The following is a 9,291-nucleotide window of genomic DNA, read 5'->3' as shown; positions in this document are numbered from 1 at the left end:
CGCCCTGCGCAGGAAGGGAGGGAGCGAGCGCGGCGGCGTGGCCGGGGGAGGGGGCGCGGGGAAGGCACTTCCTGAGCCGCCTGCCAGGGTTATAAAAAACCCCCAAACCGCGCGCGGCCAGAACCCCGCCCGCCGCCGCCGCCGCCCGGCCTGGGCCGCGAGCTGGACCCGAGCCAGGGACCCGGGAGCCCGGGCGGCCCCGCCCGGACCGGCCCCGCCGTGGGGGCTGGGTGGGGGGGGAGAGTAAGGTGGCAGGTGGGGGAGGGGAGACAGGCGGGGTGGGGGGCGGGGAGGGAGGAAGAATTGGGTAGGGGTAAGGGGAAAAGGAGGGAGAGGAGGCGGGCTGGTTGGGGGGAGGGGAGATTGAATGGAAAGAGGCGGGAGGAGGTGGGGGATGGAGAAGGAGGCACCGTCGCGTGGGGGGCAAGGGGAAGGAATGGGGCGCGGAGGGGAGAGGGGAGCGGGTGGAGGGTGGGGGAGGGGAGAGCCCCTTCCCTCGCCGGCATCTGCCCGCTCCGCCGGCATCGACAACAGCTGTTACTTATTGAGGGCTAGTCCTGCTCAAACAAGCCTTTATTGGGCGCCACCCGCGTGCCAGGCACCGTGCCCAGGGCGGCTGAATAAATCTCCGCCCGCCCCTGCCCTCCCAGAGCTCCCCTCTGGGGGGTTGACCTGCCGTGGGCCTGGCTGGTTCCATTTCACAGAAGAGAAAACTGAGGCTAGAGACGGGGAGAGTGACAGTTTCATGAGAGCAGGGGCCCAGTGGGTTTTATTCACCCTTGGGTGGGTTCTCAATAGATGTGGAGCTAACACATGGATGGGGCTGACCTGCACAGTCAGGGCGGGAGTGAAAATCCAACCCAAGGTGGCCCCACAGGCCTCTAGGTGCCTGGCCCTCCCGCTGGTGCTCCAGGAGCTTTCAGGGCGGTGACCCCCAACCTCACAGAGCCTGGCCTGGCCTCACCCCTGGTCTTCCTGAATCTCCCTGCAGGCTGGGTAATAACAACCTTACAGGCCGCTGGGAGAGGGGTTCATTCAACAGCAAACATTTGTTTCTTTTGTCCTGAATTTGGAAGGTTAGGTCAGCGCTCAGGCATACAGCAGGTACTCCATAAATACCAGACTGCTCCTGGAGCTCCTTCCAGATTGCGGCTCTGCTTCCATACCATCCCCACCCCAGACCAGACCTGAGGGACGGCCTGCCTGTGGGTTTGCTAGCCACACCCCCCCATAGCCTCTTGAGCCCCCATTTGAGGAACAAGTCCAAGTAAGCCAGCTCTGGCCTCTGCCAGCAGCCCCTCCATTTCATGAGGGCCCCCGGGAGCCCACCCTGAGCTGCCTTCAATTTACCTCTTTCTCTAAAGAGCTGGCTGCCTTGGCATTCTCAATTTCCCTAATGCTGAATGCTCCCACCTTTAGCCCAGTGGCTCCTACAGCCACTGGGTCTTTAGCCTGATGCTGGGTGGCCACCAGACAGTGCTGGAAATTTCAGGGCTGCTTTGAGCCAGGAGCTCCCAGGCTGTCATTTACTAGCTTACTAAACCTCTTATTATTATTCTGGGAAACTGGCTCTTTGCATCCATTTCTCCTTCCTACCACCCTGCAACCCCAGATGTCCCATGGGGTCTCCCTCTCCCCTCGGAGTGTGGTCTGGATAGGGCATGTGACTCAGCCCCAAGCCACTCCCACATCCCCATCTCCAGGCCTCAGGGGTTGATTGGGGGATGGGCATGTCCAGACTTTTGCAGGGAATTCTGGGAACTTTGGAGGCTTGAGTAGCATTGGGAGCCGAGTCCCCATCTTAGACAACAGGGAGAGGCTTCTTGTAAGAACAAAGCCACCGGGTGGAGGAGGGTTATGGCCCCAGAGCCATCATTTCAGCCTTGAGCAAGCTGTTCCTGAAGCCCACAACTGGGCTTTCATTTATTGAGTACCATTATGTGCCAGGTGCTGGTCCAGGTACTGGGGACACAGTCAGCAACAACACCACGGCAACCCCATTGAGGTCACCATCCTGCCTCTTCCCCCTGATATTGCCATGGCCACTCACGGTTGTTCTTCAAGTTTCATCTCACACATCAACCCCCCCCCCGCCCGCCCAGAGGCCCGCCCCTCCCCCCACTTCCAGATTACATCCACACACCTTCTCTCCCATTTCCTGGTTTATTTTACTCTTAGCACGAGTCACCACCTCACACTGTGGAATACTTATTTTTGTTGGTTCTTTCTCCCTCAATGCAATGCCAGCTCTGAGGGAAGAGGTTTTCACCTGTGTGGTCCACAGCAGCATCCCTAGCGCCTAGAACAGAGCCTGGCACACAGGTGATGCTCAGTCCTGAGTAACTAGGGAGCCACCTAAAGGCTCCCCAGGGGAGGTGACATTGACATTTGAATGTTAAGAAGGAGGCTGAGGGGGTGAGGGCATTCTAGGGGGAAAGCACAGCAAATACAAAGGCTGCTATGGCCAGCACATTCTCTTTTGACTTAAACAAGCTTGGACTGACTTAAAAAGTGTTTTGTTTGTTTTTTGGTGACTTAGAACCTTTAGAATCCAGGTGATGTAGAGCGCGCCTGGAGGGATGCAGTACTCAGTGCAGCCACAGGAGGCCCCCCGCAATCCCGTTGCTGCCCAGGGGGCTGTCCGAACTCGGGAGGTCAGAGAGTCAATGATAAGCGTAAGCGTGTGACCCAATGATAGAGCACTTGCTTTGAGGCGAGTGCTCATGAGGTAGGCACCGTTATTGTACCCATTTCCCAAATGAGAAAACTGAGGCACAGAGAGGCTGAGTAACTTGCTCAAGGTTGCTCAGCTACAGGTGGCGGAATCAGAAAAGGACGACCAAGGTAAACCACTCAGGAGGAAGGCAGGTGAGCTTGAGGGTAAAGACCTGGGATCATCGCTCTGAGACCGGGGGGACCCCTTTCTCAGGGGCTGGAGGCCCCACCTCTAGCCCTCCTGCTAGGTGTTTTCCCCTTAAATATTGAGATGAATCTTGCCTGCCCCAGGCCAGGTGAAATTGACACCCCCATCTCTCCCAATTAGGGGGTCAGGGAGGGCTTCTCCCAGGAAGGCACGTTTAATAGCAGATCTGAGGGGCGAGTAGGAATGGGGCAGCGCGAGAGGTGAGGAGGGGTTTCAGGGCGCAGCATGGGCAAAGGCCACGCCGAGTTTCCCCAGGATCCCTCCCGTGTCTGGAGTGAATATATGCTCAGACTCCGCCAGGCAGGGCGGAGGGGTAAAGACAAACACTGTGTCATGTCGCTTATATGTGGCATCTAAAAGAGCCAAACTCGTAGAAACAGACACTAGAATGGTGGTTAGGGGCTGTGGGGTGGGGGCGATGGGGAGATGTTGGTCAGAGGGTACCAACTTCCAGCTACAAAGTGAGTTCTGCGGGTCCACTGGACAGCCAACAGCGTGGTGAGTATAGTTAACAATGCTGTCTTATATACTTGGAAGCTGCTAAGAGAGGAGATCCTCAGTGTTCTCAGCACAGAAATGACAGGGTAACTTGTCGGGTGAGGTGGGTTGCTCGCTAACGGGACTGTGGTTAACATTTCGCCATATGTAAGTGCACCAAGCTTGTATTTTGCATGCCTTAAATTTACACGGTGCTGTGCGTCAATTCTAGTTCAATGAAGCTGGGGATCAAAGGTAAAACAAAAAAACAAACCCTGCCCGGCAAATGCAACACAATCCTCTCACCTTCCCCTCTTTCCAGAGCCCTGAAGATTCCTGCCTCCCACAGCCATCCCCCTGGCCCCCATTCTGGCCCAGAAGGGTCTCCTGTCTCTCCTCTCCAGCTTTGGGGCCTGCTGTTGGAAACATCACACTTGATCTCGGAGTGATGATGTGAGGGCTGGCCTCAAGGTTTCTCCCCTGTTGCTAGGGCAGACTCGTGACTCAGCTGTCCCCCTCTGCCACTCCCCGAGCATGGGGCCAGCCATTTTCCTCCAGCCCAGCACTTTGTGATGTAGATTTCAGATGTGGCACCTTTCTTGTCCTGCCCCAGCTAGATCTCTGTGCTGCCCTGGGCACATCCAGGTGAGTGGCCGTCCTCAAGCCTTCTGTTCTTGTTCAGTCGCGCTTGGCAGAGGATGAATAAAATCCCTCCTCACCTTTCAGTAAGAGACCCCAGGGGGTTGTGACCTCCTTACATCTTGCCCATGTGTGTGTGGTGGGGGTGGTGAGTGAGCGGGGGTGGGGTGCTCTCAGGCTGGGGATGTGGCTTCAGCAAAGCCCAAGTTGGCTTCTTCCTCCAGAACAAGCTCTTAGCATTGGGGATCATTTCCCATCCTCGGCATGGGAGGAAGTCATGCCCAGATGGAGCAGCACCCCCACCCCCTTCTCCAGGGTGGCCCAGGTCCAGCAGAGGGAGACCAGAGTGTTAACTGGGAGTCAGGAGGCTGCTGGGGAGAACAAGATGGGATGAGGGGGCCTGGGATGGGTGGGGTCCAGCTGGAGAAAGAAGCAGATGCAGTGGACATCCTGAGGGATAAGGGATGCAGTTTCCACTCCAGAGGATGCGCCGAGGGGTGACATCCAGGGGACATCTGGTTCCTGGGCTTCTGCTGGGCCCCATCAGGGCTGCATCCTCAGCCCTAGGGAGCAGAGAGACCTCTAGAGAAAGCAAATGCGTACTCTGGTTCTTAGACACTGCAAATACCAAGATGCTTCAACAGGACTGTGGATCCAAAGAACAAAATGCTGACGATCCCCAGGAGGGGCCCCTGGGTGGGGGGCTCTGAAGGTTAATGGGAGACTGGAGAGATGGAGCAGGGAGCCTCTTGACTCCTGCTTAACTGCTGTGTGTCCCTGGCAAGTTGCTTGGGCTCTCTGTGCATCTGTTAAATATGAATGCAAATATTGGCGTTCAATAGGTGCTTAGCTCCTGGCTGTTGGATGAGAGGCTGGGAGAGGTATTGCAGGTAGAGTCTTGGCAGGAAGGTGAACAGCTCAAGACTAGTTTTGTTGCTCTTTTCTTGTCCAGAACATGCAGCACACTGTAAGTGCCTAAGAAAACCTTGCCAAGCTATTTGGGTCCAAGACTCCTGGGAGAGAGCGTCCTTAGGTGCCACCTGCAAACCTAGAGCTTCTTTTTCTTTCTCTAACTTGTCCTCCAGCCTCACCCGGGCAGCCATGGCAGGACCACTGGGCAAGCAGGCAGACGTGGTGTTTAAGTGTAGATTCTGAAGCCTGGATTCGAATCCTAACTCTGCTGCTTACCAGCTGTGTGACCTTGGGCAAGTCAGTCCACCTCTTCGTATTTCTGGTTCTGCCTTGCAGAGAGGTTTAGTCACAGTCCTCTCATCACGGGGTCTTTCTGAGGATTAAATGAAAGAATAGACCTAGAGCATGTGGCACGTAGTAGGTGCCGTAGGACCACATTGCCATAACAGTGATTTTTCTTTTTTAAAGATTTTATTTATTTATCTGGGGGAGAGAGAGTATGGGGGAAGGGACAGAGGGAGAGGTAGAAAGAGTCTTAAGCAGACTCCACACTGAGTGTGGAGCCCAAAGCAGGGCTGAGATCCTGAAATCACGACCTGAGCCAAAACCAAGAGCCCGATGCTCAACCGACCGTGCCACCCAGGCACCCCCATAACACTGACTATTATTGCTAGCTTGGGTTTCGGGCTCTAGACTCTTCTGGGGGGCTTCAGCAAGCAGACCTTTTCATGCTGATCAACCCCTGCCCCATCCCAAAATGTAGGGTCAAGGCAGTGGTTTCAACCAGGGGCAGTTCTGCCACCCAGGGGACATCTGGCAATGTCTGGGGACATTTTTGGTGGTCATGCCTGAGGAAGGTGCTACTGGCAGCTGGTGGGTAGAAGCCAGGGGTCCTGCTAAACACCCTACAGTGCCCAGGACCTTCCCCATCACCGAGATGATCGCGACCCAAATGCAAACAGTATGGAGGTGGAAAAACTCTGGGTTAAGAGCAGGCGCTCAGAGTCACACCTCCTACAGCCTGGCCCAGGGCAGGTGGCTTTCCCCTCTGAACTCGCTTCCCTGTCTGTAAAATGGGGATGATAGGTAGTAGTGCTTACAAGGGACTCTTGGGATCAGGAAGTGGGTTCAGAATGGAGGGGGTTTAGGACCTGACCTGGCTCCCAGCAAGTGCTCAGTGTGGGACAGTTGTTATCGATGAGTTATTATTAGTGACAGCGAGGACGATGGTGGTGGTGGTGGCCTGTGTTGTCTGTTGCTCTGGCATCTGATTTCTGAACTCCCTCCCGGAATAACCAGCCCTTGTTTGCCAGACCCCAGTGGCCCCACAGCCAAGTGGGTTTACTTCTGATACCAGAACAGGCAGAGTTGCGCTTACCACCGCTGGAGAAAATGTCCGTAAGCACCTCTGCTCAGGGAAGCATGTGGATCCGAGCGTTGGAGAAAGAGAATTTGATATTTTATAACCCATTTTAACCAACCTTTATTTTGAGCCCTCGTCCAGCTACGGTGGCGGGGGGGCGGGGAGAAACTGTGATCTGAATGGATTCAGGCTCCCCTCTCCCACCCAGGGTGGGGGTGAGTTAAGAGAAGGATCAGGGTTGGAATCTGGCTTTGCTATTTACTAGCTGTGTGACTTTGGGACAGTTACTTAACCTCTCTGAACACAGGGACAATAATAGTACCCACCTTATAAAGAGGTCATTATGAGAATAAAATGGTCAATGTGTATAAAGCACTGAGAATAGAACTTGGGACCCTGTAAGTGCACACTGAAGCTAATCAATATGATGATGATGGTGATGATGATGATGATCCCCAGTGGATTGTGGGTGACTGATCCAGGGTCTCTCCCCCTTAACACTACTGACATTTTGCGCTGGAGAGGTATTGGTTCTAGGGGGCTGTCCTATGCAGCATAGGGTGTTTAGCAGCATCTCTGGTCTCTCCCCACCAGATGCCAGGAGCTCCCCCAACTCTGACAACCAAAACCATCTCCAGACATTGCCCAATGTCTCCTGGGGGGGGGGGCAGAATTGGTTGGGTGACAGCGATTGGCCTGATCCTCGGCTGTCTTCTGTCCCCACTGGCATCCATTGGCATGAGCCGGGTCCTTCCCAGCCCACCACTGTTCCCCGACTTGCAAAAGCCTTCCCCCACCAAAAAAACAGCGTCTCTCTAAGACAGTGGAATTTAACTCACTGTCCTGGGAACGCACAACTGCTTCGTGGTGACCCCACCTGTCTGCCCCCCTTGTGTCAGAAATAACACACGAGAGTGTCCATCACTGTCCATGCAGCGTCGTGTCCACTAAAGGCTACCTCCAGTCTTTCTAATGTCATCACATAGTGGGCTGACAGCGCCCATGATGTCTCCACGATAACTCTGTTGATGGGCAGAGTGGCCCCCCCATGGCCAGGGGGAAGGAGCAGGAGACATGGCTGGGGGGAGGGGGGAGGAATTTGAGGTCCTGGGCGGAGGACTGGGGGTTTGGGCAGAGAGCCAGGAGCGGGAGCAAAGAGCAAGGTGGCAGCAGGGAAGGCTGAATCCCCTTCTAGGCTCTTGGGGACATTTCTGGTCTCTGACTGAGGGTGGCATGCAAGATCCCCAGGCCCGGCTTGTGTCCCCCTTGTCTCCTCCCTCCCTCCGGTCAAACTGACTCACTCCCTCTGCAGCTTGACCGCCCCCATCGCCCTTCTGGGCTCTCACAGTGGGCATTTAATTAGGGCCTTGGATGCTCAGAGAACGTTCCATGGAACCGTGGCCAAACCAGGGATTAAGCAAAGCTCAATGGGGTTGTTCCGTGCAGGTCTTCTCAGATGTTTTCATATGCTCATATGTTTTGCAAAATTTTCCAGAACGTATCTGCCCCCTTGACATTTCTGGCCCTCTGAAGCACTTTTGGGGTGCTCAGGGTTCCTGGAACAGATAAAGGAAACACTGCTTTAGCCCAAAGGGGAAACTGGAGTGGCAGAATTTCAGGCTGAGGCTCCTGGCCAAGCATCAAAGTTTTCCTCCTCCTCCTCTTCCCAGGACCTGGGCACTGAGAACAAGGCTGGTGTCCCACGGTTCTCTCTGGGGTGGCCCAGTGGGGTTGCAAACACTGGGCAGCCAAATTAGGAGCTCAGGATGAGGCTGGATGGGGTCAGCCCAGGCAGGACTGGGGGCTGGGCTGGTGGGATGAACGGGCTCTGTGGGGGATGGAGAGGCAGGATTCCTGGGCTGGATAACGTCCCTGGATCTCCAGGGGTTCTCGAGGCGGGGCGTGTCTTCTGGGAAGGCTTGTGGAGTCCCCTGGGATGAAGCCCAGAGTTTAGCTCAGGAGAGAAACATCTGATCACTCCTGGGGCCCAAGTCCAGGGTCACAGCGGGAAGCTGAAGATTGGCCCTGCTCTTCCGACAGTAAACATGGGCTGCTGGCCTGGCTTCCCCTCGGTCTAGCTGCCCGGCCCTGGCCCAGCCCCCCTCCTGCCGTGGCTCGCTGATCTTTCATCTTCCACCTCCTCTGTCCACCCTCTCCAGCCTCTCTGGTTGTGGGGACGCCGGGGACTTGGTCACTCCAGGCCTCGGCCCCTGTGTGTTCCTGATGGGTACAGGCTGTTAAGGCCCAGGGGGGCGGAGGCAGATGGGGGCTGGCTGCCCCTGGGCCGGCCTGTCCTGCAGTGTGGCTGTTACTATGACCGCTGTCCTTGGCATTGCCAGTGAGACAGGGAAACTGGGACAAAACTGAGAAAGCAGAGGAAATGCATGGTCTCCAGGACACCTTGACCTCGGGTGCTTGACAGGGCTCCCAGGCTCGGCCCCCTGCCATTCTCTCTTCTCACCCACCTCTGGCTGTTCCCGCTGCACCTGCTGGCACCACAGGAAAGAGCTCTCCACCCTGCAGCGACTCCCGTCCCCTCTCTGGTCCTGGGACCAGCCCCCACCGCGCTGCCTTGCCCTGGATCTCTGTGGGGAGCGGCTCTACCCGAGTGCAAGGCAGGGCTGGTGGATTTGGGAGGATGGAGAGGAGTGGCGATGGTGTGCCCAGGGGAGGGCGCAGCATGACACAAGGATGGAGGTATGCCAGGAGGAAGGTGCAGAGGCCAGGCTGGCTGGAGCAGAGGGCTGAGGAGTGTAGTAGCTTCAGTGAGGTCGGCAAGAGGGAGCCACGGCAGGTTCTTGCTTTGTTGTCAATTGTGGTAAAATTACGTAACAAAGATACCAATGTAGGGATCCGAAGGGGTACGTGCACCCCGATGTTTATAGCAGCAATGTCCACAATAGCCAAACTGTGGAAAGAGCCAAGATGTCCATCGACAGATGAATGGATAAAGAAGATGTGGTATATATATACAATG

The sequence above is a fragment of the Leptonychotes weddellii genome, chromosome 1 (assembly GCF_054177405.1).
Source record: "Leptonychotes weddellii isolate Sample4059 chromosome 1, ASM5417740v2, whole genome shotgun sequence".
Taxonomy (NCBI): domain Eukaryota; kingdom Metazoa; phylum Chordata; class Mammalia; order Carnivora; family Phocidae; genus Leptonychotes; species Leptonychotes weddellii.
Note: the sequence above shows the minus strand (reverse complement) of the source record.